The sequence below is a fragment of the Triturus cristatus genome, chromosome 1_2, assembly GCF_964204655.1.
Source record: "Triturus cristatus chromosome 1_2, aTriCri1.1, whole genome shotgun sequence".
NCBI lineage: Eukaryota > Metazoa > Chordata > Amphibia > Caudata > Salamandridae > Triturus > Triturus cristatus.
The window spans coordinates 668,415,445-668,441,057 of record NC_140580.1 but is presented as its reverse complement, the minus strand read 5'-3'; the positions used below and the strand labels follow the sequence as shown (position 1 = coordinate 668,441,057).

The 25,613-nt window shown below is 42.9% G+C and overlaps 1 protein-coding gene and 1 pseudogene across 2 annotated transcripts in view; both read right to left on the bottom strand.

Annotated features, from left to right (window-relative positions):
- Positions 1–25,613, bottom strand: part of SH2D4B (SH2 domain containing 4B) — a 1,373,617-nt gene that overhangs the window by 721,438 nt on the left and 626,566 nt on the right. The window lies entirely within an intron of this gene.
- Positions 12,827–13,405, bottom strand: LOC146867831 (high affinity copper uptake protein 1 pseudogene; annotated as a pseudogene).

Here is a 25,613-nt window from a genome sequence, read left to right as displayed (position 1 = left end):
GGCTGCTGCACCCCATCTACTCCCGCCGCCCAGAGGTGTCTGCCAGCCCCTACACACCCAGGCCTCACTGCTCACCTTTTCGATGAAAAGGGCATCCTCCACATCATGCAGCCCCACTCCGCAGGCCACCAGGTCTCACATTTGGTGCTGTGTCTTGTTTTTACCATGGTAGAGGACATACCAATGCACCCACCATCATCGCAGGTTGCACACCCGCTCAGCCCTTGTGGTGCCACTAACTCAGTGACCAGTGAGGCCACGCACATGGCGGTAGGCCCCCACTGTTCGATGGCTCAGGCCTACACTGCGGTCCAGCAGGGCACACAAAACATGAGCTGTCCAGGCCACCTGGATGGGGGATCATCGCAGGCTGCACACCCGCTCAGCACTTACAATGCCCCTACCTCAGTGGACCGAAATTCACCGTCCCATAGCGGTGTGCCTGTGCCGGCTGCAGTGCAGCCGGTGCACCAAGTCTGAAAAGGAAATGGCATGAAGCACGTGCGTTCAGTCATTTTTATTGGCAGGGTCACGTGTCCTGTGACGCCTGTGCTTGATGGGTGTGGTGTGGGTGTAACCCAGGCATCAGGGAGTGGCTGTGGCATACTGAGAATTAGACCTGTGAGCAGCAGATCACTACAATGAAAAGCTGGCCCATGTAGCGTTGTTGTCCCTCCCTGTATGTGTAAACGGATTGGGCTGGCCTGGAGTATGGCAGTCCTGTGTGAGGCTGTGAACAATGACTCAGGAGCTCTGGGCGTGGTTCCGTCCTGGGCTGTATAAGGAATCAATTGATGCGATGTCCCTGTTGTAGTGGTGCCGCCACCCAGGCCACAAGCGCCAATGTGTCACCCTGTACTCTTGGTATTGTGTGCATTATTATTGGTGGGTGACTTGCGTTCTTCACACATGTTTGGTTGCCACATCTTGCTATTTTCAGCTATTGTGTGGCTGAGGGGCCATGTCGTTTTTGGAAGGTCCGCTGTCCTGTTGTGCGCTGCCTTGGTGGTAGTAGGTGGGAGTGGTCCGGGGGAGGTCCTGAGGGTGGTGGCAGTGGGTTATGTGGCCTTCTTGGGTGTAAGAGGTGCATGAACAGTAGATCTATGACATGTGTTGGTCTTCAGATGTGATTCAGACAAGGGCTCCCTTTCACACTGTAGGTAGTCATCCTACTTTACCTAACAACTAATGCTCCCTCAAGACCTGTATTCTAATTTCTTATATTTAGTCAAATATTGGTAAAGCATATAAGTCAACATGGGCTTTACAACAAACAACACCAATTTACCACTTTAATATAATTCTTTTACTCCTGTTTATTGTATTTTTAAATTATCCTTTTTTTTAAATAATTTTTTTCATATGTAAATCAATCTTCATTTATGACATCATCATTATATTTTACACATTGTTTATATCAATTTCCTAATACAAAATGTATTATTCCAAATCAAAAACCCAGGAAGAGAACACTAAACATTCATACTATTCATTCACACATCCACATACCATACACATCCTATAAATAAATCTCAATAGCTGTCCTAGTTGGCGCCTATTAGTTGTTAACAGTCTTTATAACCCCCTAGGGGGAGCTACTACAACAATTGTAGGATTTCCAAAAAGGCTTGGTCAACGCGCTTCGGTGGCATAAGAAAACGTAGAAACCACCTTCATCAGGACCCGCTACTTCTCATACCACAGGTTCTCAAACCCTGGGATTTCCTAGAAAAATATATATATAAAACAACAATAATCATTGCCCCAAGAAAATAGAACTACTAGGTAAAAAAAGACACCGATTGGACCAAATAATACAAATATGCAGCATATACCAAATAGTGTAATGCACAGAAAACAAGGTTATCCCTTACAACATAACCCTATACAAAACCCCAGCATACATAGTGATACACTAAGTATTACCTTACCTAACAAAAAAGGATTTATTTGAAAAATAATCTAATAATACAACAGGCGGAGGATTTTGTCTAGGTAGAACTATACTGCGAGAAGGAGAGTGTCTATCCCACATGTAACTTTGGTATTATAATCTAATCCTACCCTAAATTTAAAAGTAAAATACTTACTATATGAAGGAATGATATTGACCTACAATAATTGCTGCTATTGCTAAGGAGAATAATCACAGTTTCTTCCTGTGTGACGATACCCTAGCAATATCAGAACAAAGAAACAACATCAGGATAGTTGCATTTATATATTAGCTTTCATTTTACTATTCTGATCTTTATAAACTTTTCTTGTAGTACAAAACAGTATTTACATACCAGCAGGGGACACCTTCAAATCCTTCTAGTTGTAGGGCAGAACCCCGATACATCCGGTATTTATTCAGAAGTATTCCATATCTGTATAAAAAAGTTATTATATTCTGCATTACCATCTATCTTCCACTCTAGAAGGCATCCTTACTATGCTCTGTCTCCAAAAAGAAAAGTAACCTGATAAATAAATACCTTTGAATAGTATATCTTATAGAGGTCACAAAGGTATTCCTATTTCATCCGTATCCAAATCTGAAAAAGGCCCCGGGTAGGATACACGATTTTAGAATTCTTTGTAGTGTCCCTATAACAACAAGAAGGCAAGAAAATAGAAGTATATTTTGCTACGGGAGGAAAAAGATGAAAGAGGGGAAGAAAAAATGCAAAGAGCGAGATCGCAAAGCTGTAAGTCACGTGTTCTAAATTACCACAATCTAATATCTAGTGCCCATAAAGAGAAAAAAAGCAAAGGAGTCCTAGGAAGCAGACAATAGGAATTATAAGCTGCTAAACATCGACTTCTACCCACATTCCTTGCCGGGGGGGGGGGGGTTCAAAGCCCAGTCTCTTAATGACACAAAATATCAAACCCAATTACCGACGAAAAACGTAAAGGCTAAGTCAAGAGACTCACAGATGGAAAAAGTCTCAGAATTACCCAAAAACAAACACTGACTCCAACCTATTCCCTCCTAACTCACCATCTTTTTGAGCGTATCAATCCTTCAATCGCACGTAGGCGTCATGGGTTCTCCTTCCTGTAAGTAAGTGAGACGTAACCCAAATACGTGTCTCTATTTATACCATTGCGGTCTGCATTGCTACGCGAGTACAATTGCCTGAGCAGCTTCACCTGTTGATTCCATGGTAACTGACAGAGGACTAACTACCTATACTAGTACAAGCGCCATCTTGAAAGAGTGTGTTTCATATCGTATTGCCACATTACAAGTTGCCACAGTAACTTAGTCTGTATAAGAGTCGACAGCCCACAGAAAAGACGAAACATCTGCCAAATTATCCGTAAGCGATATCTTAAGTGAGTATCTCTATTTATGCCATTATAGTCTATACCATTGCGCATGCATAATTGGCTAAGCAGCTTCACCTGCTAATTCCATGAAAACGAACCGAGAGCTAAATACCTCTACTACTATACGTGCCATCTAAAACAAGTATGTTACAAATTGTATCTCGCATATCAAATTACCACAATTACTTCGCCTGTACAAGATAGTCCACAGGGATGACGAACTTTCTGCCACAGTTTCTACCAGCGCCATCTTGAGTGAGTGTATTACAAATCGTCACCAATAGTAGACATTTATACAGCATTCAACAGAAAGAAAGAAAGAAAGAAAGAAAGAAAGAAAGAAAGAAAGAAAGAAAGAATGAAAGGAAGACAGAGAGAAAGAGTGAGAGAGACAAAGTGAGTGAGAGGAAGAGAGAGAGAGAAAGAGAGAAAGAGTGTGAGAAAGAGGAAGAGAGAAACAGAGGAATAGTGAGAGACAGAGAGAAAAAGAGAGAGAAAGAGTGAGAGACAGAGGAAGAGAGAGAGAAAGAGAGAAACAGTGTGAGAGAGAGGAAGAGAGAGAGAAAGAGTGTGAGGGAGAGAAAGGAAGAGATGAGGAGGGACAGTGAGTGCCCACACTGTGGACAAAACCCTCAGAGCTCACCTTTACGCCACCACTGTGTCTCCAACCACGTGCCGGGACCTAGTGGAGCCCTCAATCTCCCACATCTGAAACATAGTACAGAATCCGGAATGGCAGAGTATATACGACTGCGCATGCGTAAATTGCTGTCGCGCATTTGTGCATCCATGCTTCTGCACATCATCCACTTCCACTGCCCAGAGGTGTCTGCCCGCCACTGCGCACCCAGGCTGCTGCACCCCATCTACTCCCGCCGCCCAAAGGTGTCTGCCCACCCCTACACACCCAGGCCTCACTGCTCACCTTTTCGATGAAAAGGGCATCCTCCACATCATGCAGCCCCACTCCGCAGGCCACCAGGTCTCACATTTGGTGCTCTGTCTTGATTTTACCATGGCAGAGGACATACCAATGCACCCACCATCATCGCAGGTTGCACACCCGCTCAGCCCTTGTGGTGCCACTAACTCAGTGACCAGTGAGGCCATGAACATGGTGGTAGGCCCCCACTGTTCGATGGCTCAGGCCTACACTGCGGTCCAGCAGGGCACTCAAAACATGAGCTGTCCAGACCACCTGAACGGGGGATCATCGCAGGCTGCACACCCGCTCAGCACTTACAATGCCCCTACCTCAGTGGACCGAAATTCACCGTCCCATAGCGGTGTGCCTGTGCCGGCCGCAGTGCAGCCGGTGCACCAAGTCTGAAAAGGAAATGGCATGAAGCACGTGCGTTCAGTCATTTTTATTGGCAGGGTCACGTGTCCTGTGACGCCTGTGCTTGATGGGTGTGGTGTGGGTGTAACCCAGGCATCAGGGAGTGGCTGTGGCATACTGAGAATTAGACCTGTGAGCAGCAGATCACTACAATGAAAAGCTGGGCCATGTAGCGTTGTTGTCCCTCCCTGTATGTGTAAACGGATCGGGCTGGCCTGGAGTATGGCAGTCCTGTGTGAGGCTGTGAACAATGACTCAGGAGCTCTCTGGGCGTGGTTCCGTCCTGGGCTGTATGAGGAATCAATTGATGCGGTGTCCTTGTTGTAGTGGTGCCGCCACCCGGGCCGCAAGCGCCAATGTGTCACACTGTACTCTTGGTATTGTGTGCATTATTATTGGTGGGTGACTTGCGTTCTTCACACATGTTTGGTTGCCACATCTCGCTATTTTCAGCTATTGTGTGGCTGAGGGGCCATGTCGTTTTTGGAAGGTCCGCTGTCCTGTTGTGCGCTGCCTTGGTGGTAGTAGGTGGGGGGGGTCCGGGGGAGGTCCAGAGGGTGGTGGCAGTGGGTTATGTGGCCTTCTTGGGTGTCGGAGGTGCATGAACAGTAGCTCTATGACATGTGTTGGTCTTCAGATGTGATTCAGACAAGGGCTCCCTTTCACACTGTAGGTAGTCATCCTACTTTACACCAGTAAAAGGCAGATGTTACATTCCTACTGCTAATGCAGCTTATCACCTGTTTTTGGAATGCACCGCAGATTTTGCTGCTTGTTGAAAATATCAAAAGTGGTGTTCTCGTGTTTTTTTTGTACAGGAACACGTACTCTGCGTTAGTTGTTGCTCTCATTTGCGGCAATGTTTTTAGGTGGGAGCTATTGCTGGAAAACTGGCGATATCGGCTGTTTTAACCAGGTTGGGAATGGAATGATAATTTAAAATCACTGAAAAATCTATAGGTTTAATGACCAATATAATTAGAAATTAACATTTAAAAAACCTTTGAAATTCACTGAAAAAAACATAGGTTTTACAGACGTTATAGTTAGAAATTAGCATGTAAAAAACCTATGAAATTCATTGAAAAAACCATAAGTTTCAGGGACGGTATAGTTAGTTGGTCATTTCACTCTAACAAAAACAGAGAAATTCGAACGTTATAGTTAGTAGAGCTATCTATAACTCGCACCCCCGCAATGCACTCCTGATGACGTCACATATTGCATCACTCATGAAATGGTCATTGACATCACTGATGACATCTCAAATTACATCACTGATGACATCACTGATGACATCATCCACGTGATAATTTGATGCTCCTCCTCACACCCTAATATAACCTTTGATACACCCAGTCTAAAATACAGACTAACATTTTCGAAACCATAGACAAATCAATAGCAGTTACTATATACCCACTGACTAATTCCTAGCAATACACACACATTCATTAATTCACCCATACAGTTACTCATACATGTAGTCACTCATCAATACAGCACTATTATATGTACTCATATACCTATACAAACACTCATACACCGTCACTCTTCCATAGAGTTATTGACACACCTAGCTAGTTATGTAAAGAATTAATAACACTGCCATTTACTCACCTATACAGCTATACATTCACTATCTAACCTATTGGTACAGATACTAACATATACTTACTCTCTTATACAATCACTGACACAAGCACACACTCATTTATACAGCCACTCTCACAATTACTCACTCTCACATATAGTCAATTATATACTCCAACACTCACATATACTGCCTTTCACATATGTAGTTACTCACACATATACCAATGAGACATACATTAACTCACCAGCACACTGATACACACACTCACTCACCTATACAGCTATTTTCACATGCACTATTGAACCCATACACCCAGTAATTTATCCACTCACACATGTAGGCAGAAAGGCACATACCACCCACCCACCCACACACACAAACACTGAGGCACCCAAACAGAAAATCATGCAACTAATAAGTAACCCATATAGATACTCATGTTCCTAATCATCAACCCATGCAGCAGCTTACACAACAACTGAGAGACTGATACAGACATTCACACAGTTTAGTCACTAACCCATGCATTCAGTAAGACACATTTAATCACTAACTTATACAGTCAGTCACACACCTATTAAATGCTCCACCCACACACTTATACACCAACTCATTCTTCAATACACCTTGGCATTAACATATATCAAACATATTTACACTTTACAGAATCACACATTCACTGGATATGTAATCAGTGATGTCATCAGTGATGTCATTTGAGATGTCACCAGTGATGTCATCAGTGATGTCACTGACCATATAATGAGTGATGTAATATGTGACGTCATCAGCAGTGCAATGCGGAGGTGCGAGTTATAGTTAGCTCTACTAGCTATAATGTTCGAATTTCTCTGTTTTTGTACGGTTTGAGAGGTGTGGCTCACTGGTTAGAGGCGGCCGATCCGTAAGCAGAGAATCGGCCAGGGACCAGGGTTCAATTCCCGACGCGGCAGGGTCGTGGACCAGGGTCAAAACGGACTCGATAATTCTCGCCTCGGTACCTACTCTAACCAGGAACACACTCGGCAACTCTGGGCATTAGCTTGCCTCATCTCCACAACGGCCCCCCACATTCGCCGGGGATGCCTGGTTTCACCTTGGAGATACCCTGGAGGGACCATCTCACAGGGATAGCCAGGACGGGTTCCCCAGCGGTCTACAGCGCCACGACGCCTCAGGGCAGCAGTGCGCTTTACAAGACACATACATTTACATTTACATTTACAACGTCCCTGAAACCTATAATTCTTTCAGTGAATTTCAAAGGTTTTTTAAATGCTAATTTCTAACTATAACGTCCCTGAAACCTATGTTTTTTTTCAGTGAATTTCTATACATATAAACACATTTGCATTAATCCACTCTAAAAGTCCGCCCTGATTACCACTAGGGTTACTTAGCAACCTTGATTTGTGGGCAACTCAATGAAAAATCCATTGATGTTGTATTCAAAGGTCTAGGTGAACAGGCGAAGGTCTCAAGAAACCCATGGGTTTACTATGTAAACCCTTGAGCACAGGTTGAGCATATTTATACACAATGTTCACCATCAGTAAATGAACTTTGCCATCCAAAATATATTCTACTGCTTACAGTCTTAGCATTTCCAAGATGTGCAATCACCTGAGAATCATGAAAACATATCATAGACTGTTGTTTTAACTAATCTGACTGAAAAGCTGTGCATTTTCAATAGTACAACAATACCTCTTCTTCATGTATATTTCCTTTTTTATTTAACCATGTTTGTTTGTCTATTCTTCACATGCTTGTCGGCAGGTGCTTTGGTAAAAACGAATCTATATTTATGGAAGCAATGGAATGATCACACAAACCCGTTAAATACAACATTAATGGTGGATTTTCAGTTACGTGAATTCCATTCTCTAATAATTGTGTTGACATTAGCCTTCTCATTCTTACAACCTGATCTGTAATATATATCCTAAAGTCAGAGAAATCCAAATTCCACTTTAGTTACTAAGGGTTAAGTGTTTGGGTTGATTTAAAAGACTATAACTTTCTTTTATCAGTACCTACTTCTACAGTGTGATTTGCACCTAACCAAGGTCTCCTCAGGTTAGAATTTTGACATAGCCAACACAGCCTTCATAAGCAGTACAAAAATATTGTGGGGGGGGCTAATAATGATAAGCATTATACAAGAAGGAGCTAATACGCAATTTGGTTTAAATATGCATCAAACAATATTTACATACAAAACATTAGACCTTTCCCACTTCATTTAAAATTTTCTATAAATCTTGTTTCCCCAGATGCATATTCTAATACACCACAAATCACACTTCTATGGAGGCAGTTTCCTCTCACTGAATGCAGAATTTGGAAAAGCTGGTGTTGTTGAAAATGACTTTGACCTATGTGCTATTAATAGCTACCCAGTACTCTAAACATCAGGGTGCCCTAACATGCTGTTGGACATTTTTCTGAGCAGGGATTTTACATTATCCTTCAATCATAATGTTAAGGATGGTACTCATATTGGTTCTGTGCCAAGGGAGCATCAGAGGCCCAATAAGACTTCTCAAGGCTTCCGAATTTTTAGGAGTGAATACTAATCTGCATATTCAGTGAAAGCAAAGGAAGAGATATACCACAGGCAGACACCAGCGACACTTGTAAAAATATGTCTAATAACGTTTATAAATACATATAAAATTGTTTAAAACTTACTAAAATAGATATTACTTAAAATAGCACTGAACAGTCAATATATGCACCTTTTCGCACAGTCTGATACACATAGGTATCTGGCAGTTGCATTGCCTGTGATTAATAAAATCACAGTTTGTGACTACAAACTACCTTTTTACTTTGTTTATACTAAATCTCTTTTACTAGTTGGAAAAGTATTTTTTGACTTATAAAAGAGTTTTTGCGAGTGGGTGTGAAAGGGGCATTACCATATTATCTGCACCAATGGCCTGTGACAGCAACTGCAGTCGCAAACAACAGATCAGATACCGACACTCAAAAGTAGGTAGTAACTTATTCAATCAAGCAATACAAGCTGTATTTCGACATATTATGCCATAGTAGCAAACAAATAAAACAGTGCAGAAAGAGATGCATTTCGTATAATAATGAATACAAATTCGTTCTGGTGTGAGAGCCATAGCGTCACAGCATACCAAAATGGTTTGAGTAAAAACACAAAGACAGATACAATTATCTCTTCTCCTTAGATCGATTTTCTCACTTATTCTTGAATCATAAAAGCCATTAGAGAAGTTAACTGCAGTGAGTTAATGCCACTTACTTAAAAAGCGAAAAAAAGATTGAGCAAACATATCTACCTAAAATGCGAACCCACGCAAGTGTAAAACATAATCATCTCAACATAGTGGGGTGTAGTTTAGCAATTCATTTCAATAACCACTTTAAAAACATGGCCCTACGATCAATCTGCTCAGGCGATTCATTTTTAGGATTATAGATCTATCAGGCCCTATAATTTCACAATGTAAATCTCAGGTGGACATTGTTTAAGCTCAGGTCAATTGTTAGTGGGGCAGTTATTTCAATTATTCTGTTTCAACAAAGGCCCTGGCTCTTTTTGCGCACATCTGCTCCAAAAACGGAGCAACAGCACATGGATTACCTAATCTTGAATCTTATCCTAGATTTCTGAGGGGTTAACAGCTGATTCGAGTCCCCAATTGCATACCAATAGATTTAATCCGTTTCTGGCGGAGATCAAAATATCCTGAGCAGCGTATAACAGTATGGGTGATTTTATACCAGAGAGAGTGGGAGAGTCAGTTGGGAAACTAGAAAGAAAGTGGACAATGTCATTAAGAAATAAGGCAAACAGGGTGGGAGCCAAGACGCAGCGTTGGCGAATGCCTTTGTTAATGGAAAACCTATTGGTCAACTTGCCTTGCCTACCCCTCAGAACCTTTGCATACTTTCCCTCATGTATACAGATTAGTGGAGCCAGGAGGTCCATGGGCATGCCCATGTCACTAAGGACCTGCCACAACTTCTTACGAGAAACCAGATCAAAAGCCGATTTGAGGTCGATGAAGGCAACAGACATGCTGCTGTAGTAACTTATTCACTCAGGGAAACTGCCCCCATGGGACATCTTTTCCTTTGGGAATTGTGTTGTCTGTTGGGAAATCCTCAAGGGGAGCAGGTAGCTTCTTGATCTCCCCAATGGAAGTAATTTATTTTCTTTAAAACAAGTACCAACAGTTCCTATAATGGCACTTTAAAAAAAACCTTCCTAATTAATATTCATCAGGCAGATCATTTTTCACATTTACATTGCACCCTGTTAGTACGTAGGACAAACATTGCATATGACATTCGCAAACTACTTGGTGTGCAAAATGCCCTTCCCTGATTTGCAAATGTGATTATTACATCAGGCCATAAATATGTAAAATACACAGAAGCAATATTGGCACCAGATGCTCATTTATAGTCCCAGACATAATGTGCATCAATGTTACTAGAAAAAATATGCATTGGTGACCCCAGGCATAAATATGCATCAGTGGCCACAACAGTATTGTACTTCAATGGTCCCAGAATGGAATTAGAAACAGTGCTGATCACTTAAAAATATATGCAACAATGACACCAATAATGAGCATGATTTTCCCCAGAGAGTAATGATCATCAATAGCCACAGATAGTATGCACTTTAACTCCCTTAGAGAGTCCTGAACATTCACAGCATCGGACATTCATGAACTTTATGGACCCAAGACTGTAAGAGGAATAATGATGCCAGAGTGACTAGGCATAATTTGTCCCAAAGGAGTGTATGTATCAGTTTATGAATTGGTGCCCCCTGAAAGTATATGGACTGAATGAGTACTCAACAGAAATAGACCCAGTAACTAATGAGAATCAGTAGCCCAGGACACTATATGCATCAATCCCCTCTAGGGCTCCAGAGGCTGCAATAAGAGCATTGAACAATAACTACAGACAGTATGTGCAAAAATGGTCCTAGAAAATGCACACATCAATTATCTTGCCCTGAATTTGTTTCAATTGACTATTGTAGGAAGGTAGGATCTTTCTGCATGTGTACCCCCACTTTTTTGCCTGGTGCTAAGCTGGTTTTTGACTAGTCTGACTGGGATCCTGCTATTAAGGACCCCAGTCTATCTGCCTAAACTGTTATGTTATGTATTTAGGTACACTCCAGATTGGACACTGAGGTACCCTTGTCAGTCCCTAGTATATGGTACCCATGTACCCAGGGCATAGGTAGCCCAGAGGCCTCCCATGGGCTGCGGCATGTATTATGCCACCCATGAGAGGCCATGCAAAATGGAACTACAGGCCTGCCATTGCAGCCTGTGTATGTTGGTGAATGCACCACTTACTTAAGATTAAGGCTCCCGGTTTTCCGTTTAAATGGATTTTTACATATAAATACAGACGGAAAAATATTTTTCTTCCGTCTGTATTTATAGATTGAAACGGAAAAATATGACCAAATCGGATTCTCGGATTCCGAGAATTGTTTCGCAATCCGTGCTCCAGCCCATGACTGTCTCGCCTCGCCCCTCTTCCTCACTGCAGTGTATGACTGCCCACTTGAACACCTGCTGGGCCATTAATCTTTGGTAGGCACGGGAAAATGAGTGTGACCCAAAAAGGTCAGTAGGACCGGCAGCATAAACACATTAGGGCCGTGTTCCTTTATTACAAAGCTCAAGCTTTCACACATCTCCGCACCATTCAGCTTCAACTTCATTCTTTAAACTGTGCCATTTATAAAAGGCGATAGATTCACATTATCCTTTACTAAAATAATGATAAAAAAGAATCTTAAATAAAAAGGACAATAACTCTAACACAAAAAAGAAAAAGGTATTGTGTCAACTGGAACTGAGCAAGGGTTCAGAGGGGATCTGAAACTCCCAGCCTCTGTAACCTGAAGTATTTCACTTTGACCGAGATCTCAGAAACTATGATTGTTCTACCCTACACTCAAGTTCTACCTGCTCTCCCCCAGGAGATCACTGTTACGAGATAAAAATGTGAATAGGATCACTCGTATTTAATGCAATAAATGTCAACATGTTCAGATTTGCAGTTTCACTCTCCTTGTTGTAAGCAAATCGGTATCCTGCAAAGGGTCTAAGAATTGTGTTCTGGCTGCTACCCTGGGTTCCTGACAGGGACTGTGCAAACAATAATTACATGACACACTGAAGTGGAAGATTCATGTATGAAATAGCATTAGGTAAAACGATGACTTGAAAGTAAAAGAGTATTTTCAGTCCCAGTGAAGGGGGATTTAATTCAAGTTTACATAAGGGTTAAGTCTCTCAACTTAATTTGATCTGAACAAAATTTGGAAAGTACCTGGGGTGTTGACAGCATAATTAGCTTTGGCCTCTATTAACATCTGACCAAGCACCAGGCTGCTAGTACAGTAGACGGCTTCAGTGATGAAGTAAAAGCGGTTACAAAAACCCAAAACAATTGGAAAAGGCGGGGAAAGAGCCTTCAAATCTCATTGGTAACGGTGAAGGTGTTGTTATGGAGGCACGCTCTAGGATGTTGCCCACAGTCCATCATCAATAACAGTGTTTTGTTCTGTCCACTACAACAGCCATTTTCCAGCTCAACAAGAAGTAGCCAGTACCAGCTCCGGCTGCCACAATGATGCAGAGGTAGACGTTGTAGGACATGAAGATCAGCATCAAGAAGTAGCTGGTCACCACCTGGAAGATGTGTAGCTCTGTCTGGGCCATGTGCGGTAGGCTCAGCATCTGTTGGCCAACATTCTTGTCTGTCACCATCAGCGTTATTCCACTGGGCCCGGGTACTGGCATAGAGTTGTATCGAATGCTGACCGGGGACTTCCTGAGCATACTTTCACGTGCAATCTTCAAGAACTTGTAAAAAACAGCTATCTAGAAGACAGCTACAAATGCACCAGTCATTTCTCCTGGTGTGTTGATCACAACGCCAGAGAAAAGCAGCTCTACATGTTCGTATCCAAATTAAAATGCCATATGCAACATGCTCATGCCACCATAGTCATGCCCAGGTGTTGTAGTTGGGTGGTGTGTATGATTGGTTAAGTCACCCATTAGTTTCGTGTTAGGATCCGGAGTGGCTTTAACCATCAAATGATCATGGTGGTGAGACATCTCTGAAAGCAGGAGGGAATGGATAATAGACTGCTTCGCTGACAGTGGTGCAAAAAATGAGCCTACCAGATGCAAAGTCGTCTGGATCAAGGTTTTGTCTGGAGTTGGAGACTATGGCCTCTTTCCAAGAGAACAGGGTTGGGTGGCAATCCTATGCAGCTTGTGCTGCCTTTGCTTCTCCTCTCCGAAATAGCACTATCTCCTGCATCCACCTCCGGTCACACACACCTTGCAGAAAGACCCATCAAAGCCACGCCCACCAGCCACGGACACAAGCAGTCAAGTGCAACACATTAGGGAAATTAGGTCGCATTAGCTTTCGGATACTTTCAGTCCTTAAAATGTAAACTTTCCTCCTTGACTTGGCGCCACATGAAGAAACACCAACATTCCTGAGAGAACAGAGACAGCTAGGGCATATCTGTAAGCCCTTTTTCAAGTTAAATTGTTTCTTCACCACATGCGAGGAAATGTGTGGGATTACTATATTAAAGTAAATTGTTCAATTTCTACTAGGCAGTAGAAAGTAAAATAAGGCAAGTGATACACGCCCAATGTTTTCAAAGCAGAGACTGTCTAATTTATGGAAAATGTGTTTTACATTAGCGAAGGACTTAGTTAAAAAAAAAATTGAATTATAAGCTGCCAGGTAACGTGGGTGTTGGATATTTTAGGCCTCATAAATGAGACAGAAATAGTGCCTGGCAGGACTAATAAAGGCCTTTAATTTATTTCTGAAATGAGAGCTTGTTGCTTCAGAGGAAGTCGTTTGCTCTCTCAGCTGTGGATACTCAACACGCACCACAGAGCATGCTGAAGGGAGGAGCATGGAACTGACAAAAAGAAGAACGAGGCATCCAATATCTCTAATTTATCACGAAAGTAGACAGCTTTTTCATGCCATCTTTGGACAGGTCACTAAAAGTGCACAAGTGCACTCGTCTTAATTCAAATTGTGTTTACATCTAATAATCATGACTAGTGACAGTGTTTTCAAAATTGTAACACAGCAGCAGCTAACTGATATTACCGCAAGTAATCTCTGTGATACCACTGTGACTTGTATTACATTGGCAAAGTTTTCAGATGACTGTATCGTGTTTATTTAATTTGGCTCATATAAACATATAGCTAAACCTATAACAACCGTGTGCACTGTCTATTTAAATAAATGTGGAAAAATACTACCTGCAACGTCTATATTTACTTGCGACAAAAATAAATGCGGATATATACAGATAAAATGACATCAAAATAAATATGGCTAAATACAGACGGAAATGTTAAAAAAATAAAAACCATAAAACCGGGAGCCCTACTTAAGATATAGGGTCACTACACTTAAAACCTATAAGTCACCCCCATAGCAGGCCTTAACAATCCGGAAGGCAGAGTGCTTGGTTCTAAGTGAGAGGGTGCCACTGCATGAGCAGGACACCCCTGCAACCTATGGAGTCCATTCTCCCGGGCTGTTAGTGCAGCAGCCATTTACGACATATAGAGTGGCATTATTGCGACTGTGTGATGACCAACTCTTAAATGGCTGAAAGTAACCCTACTGTATTTGGTGTCAAATGTTGTGGAATCATACCCCAACACTGGTAACCGGTATGGGAGGTATGATGCCACCCCTCAGAAGCAAGCTTCATTGGGTCCCTGGCGTTCCCGGTACCAGCCTTCTAGTTCCAGGCAGCACAAAATGCTTGCTGCTGACTAGAGACACATTTCTGCCCTCCTGCTGCTGACCCAAGCTTGAGCAAGGGAAGGCAGAACAATAGGCATCCAGTCACAGGTAGTTGTGACCACCTCCCAGACAGGATTTAGTGTATTAGGGCTTGGTGGGTGTGCCTGCCAGCGACCGAAAGTCTGCATGAGGGACACATCTGGTGTCCCTGTGCATAGTCCAGTTCAAACCAGTCCTGGGGGCCGTTGGCTCCTGCTCTGGCACGAAACTGGACAAAGGACATGGTAGTAACCTCCCATTGTCCAGACCCTCCCCTGGGAGTGTCCCCTGAATCTGTCCAACCCTCTCCCGTGGGTACAAAAGGGCTTACCTGGTTGTAGGACCTTAGAGTCGATGTGGACAAGATTCTGAACAAGAAACCACTGAACTTCGACCATCTGGACACTCTGGACTTCGTTTGGGACCGACATCATCTCCCTCTCAGTCTGAAGCATTGTCTGTGCCCGTGCACCATACACGCTCCATGCAGGACCAGTGGAGCATCAAGGACAACCGAAGGTATCTCCCTTGGAGTGAAAGAGTCACTCCCCTGCAACCGCAGGCACCCTATCACGACTGACCGGTCTGCTGCTCCTGAGCTCTTACAGACTCCGAAGGCTCCAGCAATACAAGAGGTGGGGTTCTTCGTCCCACGAGGTCCAAAGTGCACTCTTTCCAAGTTTGAGCCCAGAATCCCTTGTGGGGGCTGCAATGCCCGTACCCCTGTGCACAGGGTTCATTTGCAAGTGCATATGCTTGTTGGTATTTCCCATACAAGTGCACTGGGCTCTGAGTAGCCCCAACCTCTGGCACCATTTCCTACAAAGAACTCTGGCCTCCTCACATGGAGTGCTCCATGGGCTGCTGCTTTGTGAAATCGCTTGAGGTCCTCTCGCGACTCATGTGCCTCAGGTCGGTGAGTCCACTTGAGAGTCAACTTTGCTTTACTTAGGCTCTCCTGGTTGCTCCAGACTTGCCCTGACTCCCCTGTGTTTGGTGAGTCTCCTGGACCTTGCTGGGCTGAACTGTAACCTTCTTTGACCTTCTGCGTGGGTTGCCGTTGCCAAGGCTTGTTGGTGCTCCCGCCAGACACCGACCCCTCAGCACTCAACATCCTTCATGGGACAGCTCACATCCAGCTCCTGGTTGCCTCGACGTCTCCTCTTCTCCATGGCTGCAGAGTCAAGAACTCCCACAACGCACCTGAAGCACCTGACATCGGTGGGCATTCGTCTATCGAGCCCCCTTGTCACTCCTGAGTGACCCAGACTCTGTCCTCTCTGCTTTCAGGTACTCTTAAACAAGAATCCACCTTTGGATTCCAATGGACACGTTTCTTCCTTCCAGCAGCTGCTCTTCTTCGAAGTCCTCCATTGAGATCGACGGCAGGTTCTGACGCCACTTCAGACCTATGTACCCGTCTTCCCTGGGATAGGTAACTCTGATACTACGGTACCCACGGGTGGGGTGGCTCTGCAACCTCCTAACCGCCCTGGGGTTGCTTGAAAGTCCACTATGAAGGGTTCTTAAACTTTAAAACTTAAACTCTGACTTCCCCATAGAATTGTACGGAGCATGGGGTCATGTTCCCACACTGCAGCCGTCCTCCGTGGAGTCCCTACTTACTCACCTTGGGTGGTTCCTTGGGGTCCCAGCAATTCTACGTCCTCTAGACACTGTCTTGACTTGAGTTGTGGTTCTTATACCACTATTTTGGTATATGGTTTGGTCTCCCCTGGAGCCCACTGTATATTAGTGCTATTTACTATTGTCTCTAAGCTACAGTATTGTGTGCTTCGTGAATATCTTCGTGTAGAAGATACTGTGTTGTACTAGAGAGTGCTATATCAATAAATACATATTTGTATAACTACTGTGTGGTTCTCCTTTCATTTACCCAATACTATAAGGTTGCATTCTGGTAAAACAAGCTGCTTAACATTCCTTCAAGACTAAGCCTGAAGGCTGTTCTCCACAGCTACCACTTGGATAGCTTTCTAAAGTTATCTTTGACCTCTTAAATCACCATAAGGGTTGTTTGTACTGGTGCAAGGTGCCCACTTTAATTGGTGGACAGCATATACCAGGGCAACTTCTCACACCTATCAAATGCATTTTCACAATCTTGGCAGTCACAGGGTCTACCTCCGTACACCAAAGGTGAGACTGCAGGGATAATATGGTTTTCCCTTTTACACACTCAAACTCTCCAATCACAATTCATGCATGTATGTAGCTATATATGTGGCGTTTGAATTGTGCAGACCTAGCCAAAAGGCAGCCTATGAGTCATGGGAGAGGCAGCTGGATTCTGGGAGCTAAGTTTACTGTTAACAGGGCCGAAGTGGGTAACCCTCAGGCCCTGGCAAAAATGCTCAAAGCAGCCCTGCTCCCTTAGTCTCCTTAGGCTACCTTTATTTCCATCCATCCTTCCAATCTTTCTTTCTTTTTCTCTCCCTTCTCTCTTTTCCAACTCTCATCTCTTTCTCTCTACCTTCTCCCTCCATCCCTCTCTTTCCCTCACTCATGAAGCCACACTCTGCCTGCTGCATTTAGCCCCAGGGAAAGTGACAGAGGCTCCAGGAGCCCTGGGCTTTCAAAACTGGACTACAAATGCTCCAGCCCACATGCGAAATGCCTGGTGGAATAAAAGGCTTGTCCAACCCTGACTGTTACTGGAGTGACTTTGAAGCAGATGGACACAGGGATGTTGTTTCAGAATATGGGTGCATATATTGAAAAAGGCAGCTTCTTGCTTTTGAATTTTTTACACTTATTAGTCCCCCGTCAGAGCTTGCCTATAAAAGAAGCAGGGGTGCTGGTTGTAAGGGCTTGATAAATGTTGCAGCTGGTTGTGGAGATGGTGCAGGCTGGCAATGACCAACAATGAAGTTTTCATCAGGATGGGAATGATGCAATCTTATTTCATCAGGACCTGGATGAGGTGTTCTGCAACATGTAGAATTTCCTTCAGAGGGCGAGAGTAGATATTGGGAATCCATGAGCACAGCATTACCATTATCCAGATGTGAGAATATGAAGGCTTGAACAGCATCTCTTGAAGTCACTTTTAGCAAGAAATGGTCACTTTCTTTAGAAGGAGAGCTGGTACCACACCATCTTTTTGTTTTGTCAATGTGTTCCTTGAGATTAAGGATGGTGTCCAGTATGAATTTAAGTCACTTGTCATTGAATGAAACTTGGGGTCTGAGCCATCAGGTGTCCAATCATTGAGCAAGGATTGTGAAATGTCATGAATACCTACTTAAGCCGAAATCAGAATCCTTGTCACCGTAGGGTACAACAAAAAAAACAAATTAACCTGTGCTCCACCCTCTGGTAGCTTGACACAGACAGTCAGACTTAACTCAGAGGCAATATTTGATGTATTTTTTCAGCACTGTAGCACTTAGTAATAAAGTGAAAATACAACACAGGAAAAATGGCACAGCAATTTATACAAATAGAGCAAACATTTATGAATATTTTAACATTAAAGCAACAAAAATACAATCAGTAGAACCAGAAATGTCAAATTTGAAAGATTTAAATGAAAATAGTGCCAAAAAGCCCTCACAGCTATCTGGTCATGCAAGACCAGGGGAAAGTTGCAAGTTCAGGGCAACAGCAATAGAACGTGGGTTGGATTCATGGACCAGGTTAGTCCAGGTGAAAGGTTACCTTCTCAGTTTAGTGGAAAGAGTTCCGTTCATGGTGTTTGGGCCCACAAGGAGCAGAGAAGTATCGCAGACAGTCGTCGATTTAGAAGGAAGAGCAGGCCTGGTATTGCGGATGATCTTTCCTGTAGCGTGAAGATCCTGCTGTTGTTGTCAACAGTTGTTCTGGAGTTTCGCGGTGGAGCGTTCAATGCTGTAGCGCAAAGAGTCGGTTTGATGGAACTTCGTGTTGGCGAGTGTTAAACCTGTCAGCCTTAGGGTGGTCTTCACCGAATCTTTTTGCTTTTGTTCCTCCGTGTTTTAATGAATCTTTCATTGGCATTTGGGCTCGAAGCATTCTACAACTACTAATCAGTGTTAAAGTGTATGTGATTCTTCCCTAAACATGTGAGTAGTTGGTGTATACCTGGTTGACATATTTAATTTACTTGTAAGTCCCTTGTAATGTGGTATACCATATACCCACAGCCTGAATATTAAATACTACTAGTGGGCTACAGCACTGATTGTGCCACCTGCAGAAGTAGCCTTTCAAACCTGTCTCAAGCCTGCCACTGCAGTTCCTGTGTGTGCAGTTTACTGCCACTACGACTTGACATTTAAAACTAATTGCCAACCCTTCAACTCCCCTTTCATTACACATACCCCCTCAAGGTAGTCTCTAGGTAGCCTCAAGAGAAGAGAGCTATGTAAGTAAAAGATAGAATATGTACTTTTATGTTTTGCATATCCTGGTAGCGGCAAGCTGCCTATTTCCTTTTTCACTACTTTAAGGCCTACTTCTCTCATAGGTTAGCTTTGGGAATGCCATAAAACTCATTTAAGCTGTAATTCCTGATCAGAGAGGAGGGGCGCTTTCATTTTCCATATGTTTGGAATGGTATTCATAAAATCTACATACTGGTGAAGTTGGCTTTAACATTACTATTTTATAAATGGCACCTTTAGAAAGTGGACAATTCTCTGAACTTGCTGCTCTGTGTGCCTGACAGTGTGCCTCCAATACACGTCTGGGGTGGGGGACTCCTACACTACCCTGTAGACAGCCATAACAAAGGATGCATAGGAGTGTCTGAGTACCCATCAACATTCATCTATATTCTGATGGCCTTGCCTGAGCAGGATGGAAGGGAGGGAGGGGCTAACATTCCCCTTGAATAGGTAATGCCTTGTCCCCACACAAATGGCTGATTTACCTCATCCCCATAGATTGCCTCACAGACAGGACTGGACTGCAAGGGGGCCTGTGAACATCAGCGACCCCCTCTGTTTAAGACATTTTTGGGTATAAGTACTGGGTCTCTGACCTCTTAAAAATCAGACACTTTTGGATCTTGAACTGAATCTCTGTCAGAAGGACTGCTGTGCTGCTTAAAGGTGGACTGTAGACTTGCAAGGCCTACTTTTCTCTTGTGTTGCCCTGCTGCCTGCTAATCTCTGACTCTGCTAAAGGAGCACTGGACTCTGGCTTCACTCCAAGTTATCTCGAAGGGCTTATTGGCTTGCCTCCTGTTGCTTGAGACTCAGGGCTATCAAAATCTCCACCTCTGCTCCTGTGCCTGGGTCACTGCAAGTGGCCCTGATACTTGAAACGCAGATTTCAATGCATCTCCTGTCTGTATATAGGAGAACCAGCGCTCTGCCTCCAGAGATCAATGCATTGGACAGCGTATTGCCGCCACTGCAGATTGGTAAAATCGACACATCCCCTCGACTACATGGCAGAATCCAGTTCATCGCTCGACGCCTCTCGACTCCGGCACCCATCTTTGGAAATGACGCATCGCCTTTATTGCATGGAAGATCGATGCATCTTGTTGTTTGCGATCAGGAAATATACTTTGTTCACTGGGGCATGCATGGGTCATGTAGCCAGCCGGCACTTCCACAAGTTTGGCTCGATCTTTGATTTTGCCCAGTTTCAGAAGGAACTAGAGTAACCTTATAGCGCTACTTGCTTCTAAGTACTTATACTGTATTTAGTCTTTTAAAATTCAATATCTCAACTTCTATACATTGGATATTTGTCGTTTTGGTATTGTTTTGTTTATAATATAATAACCTGTTTTTATAAACCTATGTAGAGTCTTTTTGTGATGCATTCATTTTGTTACTGTGTGTGTTTGTATTGCACAAATACTTTACACATTGCCTCTTCAGATAAGTCTGAATGCTCTCTGGCAAGTTACCAGAGGGTAAGCACAGGTTATTGTTTAGTTTATATCTGGTGCATACCTTTGCCAACCAGAAACCCAGTTTCTAACAATGGGCAGTGCATGCAGAAAGTTTTTGATGTCAGCATAACCGTTGCGGTCGTGAAGAGCCAAAAAACTTCAATTCAGCTCCTCTGGGGCCACAATAAGGTTCCAGAATCTGAGGGGCACCACTTGGTTATCAGGGGCTTGCTCCAACTGGATCTGGGTGCTGGTTCAGGTGTTTGGGAGCTTGTTATGTCCTGTTAATTGGCTCTGAACAAGAGACCAGCAGACCATACTTAGAGTCACTCTGGGAGTCCTGGGTTCAGGTGCAAGTCCAATCTCATGGCAGCAGTCCAGCAGACCTTCTTCCTGGCAGAGTCCCCACAAGTTCAGAAGTATACTGAAGAGTTGGTGTCTGAGGTCCAATATTTGTAAGTAGTGCATCTTTCAAAGCGTGCAATGCTTCTAGGGGTTTTTCTTTGAGGAGCACAGGTTTCCTCTCTCCCCTGCCCTGTCTCCAGACTAACTACAGGGGTGTGTGCAGCCCTTTGGGAGGAGGCAGGCTATAGCCCATTCAAGTAGAAGTAGGACAGTGCCCAGCTCCACCCTCTCATCCTGCCAGTGATGGCCCATACTGGCACACCTATGCCCTCTATTGTGTATGAATTTCTAGGAGGAATATACCAAGCTCAACTGTCAGCTACACCCAGTCATGTGGTCCAGAGACAGGCTGCAGGCACGTAGGGCCCGATTCACAAAAGTAAACTGAGACAAAATCCTAAGTTTATGACTTTCAGTATTCACAAAAGGCATTTAGGAGTAGCAAAGTTAGGATTCCTAACTTTACTACTCCTAAACTGAGAAAAATCCTACCTTTATGACTTACAGTATTCACAAAAGGCATTTAGGAGTAGCAAAGTTAGGAATCCTAACTTTACTACTCCTAAATGCCTTTTGTGGATCCCAAAAGTTGTAAAGTTGGGATTTTGTCTCACTTTAGGAGTAGCAAAGTTAGGAATCCTAACTTTACTACTCCTAAATGCCATTGTGAATACCAAATGTCATAAAGTTAGGATTTTGTCCCAGATTACTTTTGTGAATCGGGCCCTTAATGGCTAAGGCAGGAAAATGCCAACTTTCTCAAACACGTGACAATGCTGTGTTTCACGAGCCAGGACCCGGTGTGTCTTTTCGTAGAGCTGACTCTGTACATATACTTTCTGATAAGCGAGATACATTTAGTGTCACTTGCAGACTTTTTGCGCACTGACATTTCATTGTCAGGTCATATTGAATAGAGGCCAGTAATATATTTTTTCTGCTACAGATATCCCGTGTTGGAAATCCATGTTTGATGTTAAACGAGAGGCTTATAATCGGTAAGCGTTTCTTGTGATTCATCGACACTTGTGGTTATGGTTACTTTTTACTTATGGAGTGTTTTGGATTACAGACAGACACAATAGACGATAGTCCTGGCACATTCTAGACATCGTGTATAGATGGACCAAACGTATTTGTGTTTGAGTCTACGAACTTCAGTAATCTAAGGTACGCTTTTGAGTTATGGGTGACTCGTAATATAATGGATTCGTCCAGCGCACATTGGTGTTGGGGTTTGTGAACTCTCCCTCTTTTAGTCCACTCTTAGCTTGGGACTCAACCCATGGTTTTTTACGGCACATTATTCATCCTTATTATGGTCTTTTTACTTTTCACTTTTCTCGTTTCGTTCTTTTTTCTGTTTGCTGAACATCACAATGTATACCCCCTGACCTCTTTTGAGTCCACAATAACTACTAAAAAAAGATTTCAGCATTGTGTTGATGTTATGTTGTAACATTTGCAAACCATACATAGTTATGTTTATACTTGTAGATTCCCCTGACGAAGGGCTCAATCTATAGCCCGAAATGCATTGGGATTTTTCGTTGATTTGTGAAGTTTAAGAATTTAATGCTGCTGACTACAAGCAACTTTCTGTTGATTTTCATTCAAATAAGAAGCTATCTGCGTTCACCAAGAATAAAGGCAGAAGACTTCATCCGTTTACCTGAAGTTTATTGTCAAACTGTTTTTTCTTAATTGTGTTTCATTCATTGATGACGCATTGTACAAAGGACTGAGTACGATCTTCACAATACATTGCGTATAAATGTCATAAAAATTCTTCGTTTGTAATTCTGAATACGTGAGTACGCCTCTTTGGGGCATTACCTAGTGCACTCGGTATTTCTAGACATTGGTCTAGAATCTCCAATTCTTCAACTTTCTCAAAGTGGCATTTTCAACAATGTAATTTATAATCTGACAATGCTATATAAGAAGATTTTTCTTTAAAATTCCAAAGCCACCAAACATGAACTGGATAGCAGTTCTCATTTGGAAGTTACAGCTTATTAAATGTAATATAGTAACTCCAGTGTTATCCTATTGGAGAGGAAGGCCATGCAATGGTGACAAACGAATGCATGAGTTTTTCAATACCAGGACATGTAAAACTTCAAAGTACATGTTCAACCTTTTCAATACACTGCACCTTGCCCTCTGGGCTGTCCAGGAATTGCCCTAGGGGTGTCTTATATGTATTAAAAAGGAAGGTTTGGGCCTGGCAAAAGGTTATTTTGCAAGGTTGAAATGGCAGTTTAAAATGCCACCCAGGCTGCAATGGCAGGCCTGAGACATGCCTGACTGGGTGTCACAGTGTGTGCTTCAGGCCCACTAGTAGCATTTAATGTACAGGCCCTGCACATAGTACCACTTTATTGAGGACATGTAAGTAAATTAAGCATGTCTAGTCGGTATGAACCAATTTTACCATGTTTTGAGGGGAGAGCACAGGCACTTTAGAATTAGTTAGCAGTGGTGAATGTGCAGAGCCTAAGGCCAACAGAAACAAATTCAGCAAAAATAGGAGGAGTGAAAGCAAAATGTTTGGCTATGACCCTACACTAAGGGCGAAGTCCCACAAACATGAATTCTGTTTTGGAGGAGTCGAGCTTCAGGTAGGTGCTGGACATTCAGGTCTGGATGAGGTTCAGGAATTATATGAGGCATTGGATAGCTGGAGCAGATGAGACTTTCAAACAGAGTTGCCCATCAGCAGCATGTTGGTGAATTTTGATGCTCTTATCTCGGAATAGAGCCTGAGGGAACTCCATGTAGAGGTAGAAGATGACATAGGGCATTGAAATCCTGGGGGACCAGCCAGGTGATAGAGAAATAAATACATCTTTTATTCATAATTTTTCCAGATAGTCTTCTTTACTACAAATTGAAGAAGCTAACTCCTGTGTTCCACAATAAGGGTAAAAATGCATTAATTAATAATTAATATTGATGAAGATGCGGAGGAGGATCTTCAAATGGCTCCTTATCAACCACTGGAAATACATCACTCACGCCCTCGTCACAAGAGGTTGGACTATGGGAACACCTTGTATACAGGGATAAACAAGGCATTCATCAGAAGGCTGCAGACCATTTGGAACTCTGAGGCAAGAATCACTTTCAACCCTACCACAACACATACACATTTAATCCCACCTCAAGGACCTTCACTTGCTACCTATACACTAGCAAGCATATTTCAAACTCCTTACTCAAACTTTCAATGCACTACTTGACTTAGGCTATGCATACCTCAACTTTTCCAAACATTCCAGACACTTCTCCTGAGCTGAACTCCTACTCGCACACATCCAACCAGATTCGGCGTTCAAGCTTTCTCCTTCAGTGTTCCTAAAACATGGAACGACCTTCTGCTACACTTCCTGAATTCTGCAAGAAGCTGAAGACCTAGCTGTTCGATTAAACGTGCTAAGCCCTAGGCTGGTTAGACGCACTCACAACTGCTCAGCAGCAGGATACCCTCTCGGAGATAGCCAACTCTACATATCTACATAACTACAACATAATAGAACATAATGTTAGCAATTCAGAGTGATCCATTTTTTTATAACTATAAAAATCTTGTTTTTATGAAGGCATTAATTCATATCACTAATTCATGGACTTAAAAGATTTAATGCAAGAAACTTTAGTAGATGTATTAACTGATTTAACGCACTCAAAATAATTAATCATATCATTGCATGTTTTTCTCTCTAACCATTGAACTGGCACTATGTCTACAACAAAAAGTTGGCCTCCCAAACCTCCTTGAATCATTGAAAAGTCTGTCTGAGCAATAATGCCCTAAGTAAAGGAAGGCTGTGAGAGTTTGAGTAAGGGTGCCGTGGAACACAATAAACATGACTCTGATGATTTGCATTTCAAACAAGGGATTTGTGTCATTGCAACCACATAATGCTTTAATAATACCTTGAAAGCATAAAAATATATGTGTGGTAAAACAAAAATCAAGCGTTACCCCAGGATTCAATTGTGATGGTGTAATTTTCGCACAAGAAACTGTGTAGTCATGACTGATATTAATGTATATAAAATTCCGTCGACCCTGAACTTTTACATCATGGTCTCTCCATTCTACAGCAAACTAAAAAAGTAGGAACTTTTTGATTGGAGACTCACAGATACTAGTTCAAGGTTCAGAGAATTAATATCCTAATACGGTTGTCAGGATTGGACTGGGACAGAAAATAGGCCCA